Consider the following 1,493-nt stretch of genomic DNA (forward strand, 5'->3'; position numbering starts at 1 on the left):
TCTCCATGTTAGCCAGCCTGGTCTCAAACTCCCGACCTCAGGTGATCCTCCCGCCTCGGCCTCCCAAGTGCTGGGATTACAGGCGTGAGCCACTGCACCCGGTGACTCAGTTTTACTGTCTCTCAAGTGGACAAAAGTCTTTGAATACTTAGAGGGATTATTGTGAGGATTAAATGACTTAATATATGTAAAATGCTTAGAACTGTGCCTGGCACATAGTAAATACTGTGTAAGTAATTACAGTCACTACTCTTTCTTTTCTTTTAATGGCTACATTGATAAATTCACATATTCTTAAACATTAGTCTCTTACTCAGTTTATTTTTTATTTTTATTTTCCCAAATCAATAGGTCTTTTATTGCATCATTTAAATATCACAAATAGGTCTTAGGAGTCATCTGGCATCTTCTTTCTGTAGCTGGATAACTCTTAGATCTTATTCATCAGCCTGCTGAACAGTTCCTTTTTCAGAGACATAGATACCATCCAAAAATTTCCTGATATCTTTGTTTTTAACTGTTGTGGCTTGCTGAATCAAAGACGCTGAATTTGAAACAAGCTCAATGTCATTTCCTTCAAGGATTAATTCATCTTTCTGGGCTTGAGATACTGAACAAACAACACCTGGTCTCATCCAAACCCTGCGGATGTATTTTTCACCCAAGAAATTTCGGATTTCAACAAGAGACCCATTCTCCTGGATAACGACGTTGATGGGGAAGTGAGCATACACAGACCTCATCTTGTAATGGAAGCCTAGTGTAACACCCTTGATCATGTTCTGTACATGACTACAAATAGTCTGAACGGTAGCCAGTTTCTTTCTGTTCCCCCACCATTTGTCAACCTGGAGCCTCTTCTTTTTCTTTCCAAGAAGATTGAGTTCTACTGATGTGATTGAAGTCCCTCCGCAGGGTTCCTCTGGGGCCATTCACAATAACTGTGCGTCCGTCCCTTCAGAGTAATGTCGACATTTTCTGGAATGTCGACAGTATGATTGCTGAGAATGGTCTTCATTTTTGCAGTAGACACAGCAAAAAAAGCTCTTATTCAGTTTAAGTAGAATATATTGGCTCCCTGTTTTGTAAGCTACTCTTGCATTATCCTTCATCTCTCCTCCTGACCTTGCACCTCCCAATTGATAAGAAGTAATTAATGTAATTAAATGAAATCATTTAATTCAGTCATTTATTCGGTTCTGTGACAAAAATTAAGATTTCTTTGTTTTGTGTAGAATAATTTTGAAACTTGAAACCCCCTTAAAAGATAGCATTTACATTTTTATGACGTTAATATTGTTTACTACAGAGTAAAGCAGAATAAGGTTATACTTTGTTGTAAGTCCAACATCTTTCCCCTGTACCAATCAAAAAATAATGTTCCAAACATCAAGATAAAATATTTCTCTTCTTACATTCAATTACCTATTCAATCATTCCATATTTTAGTTTGCTTTATATCTAACTCATCAGTTTTTTTAATTTACAACAGT

General features: G+C 36.9%; 1 pseudogene; it reads right to left on the reverse strand.

Annotated features, from left to right (window-relative positions):
* Positions 1 to 400: 400 nt before the first annotated feature.
* On the reverse strand, positions 401 to 1,018 carry LOC100440691 (large ribosomal subunit protein uL6-like; annotated as a pseudogene).
* Between the last annotated feature and the right edge of the window lie 475 nt (positions 1,019 to 1,493).

The sequence above is a fragment of the Pongo abelii genome, chromosome 5 (assembly GCF_028885655.2).
Source record: "Pongo abelii isolate AG06213 chromosome 5, NHGRI_mPonAbe1-v2.0_pri, whole genome shotgun sequence".
Taxonomy (NCBI): domain Eukaryota; kingdom Metazoa; phylum Chordata; class Mammalia; order Primates; family Hominidae; genus Pongo; species Pongo abelii.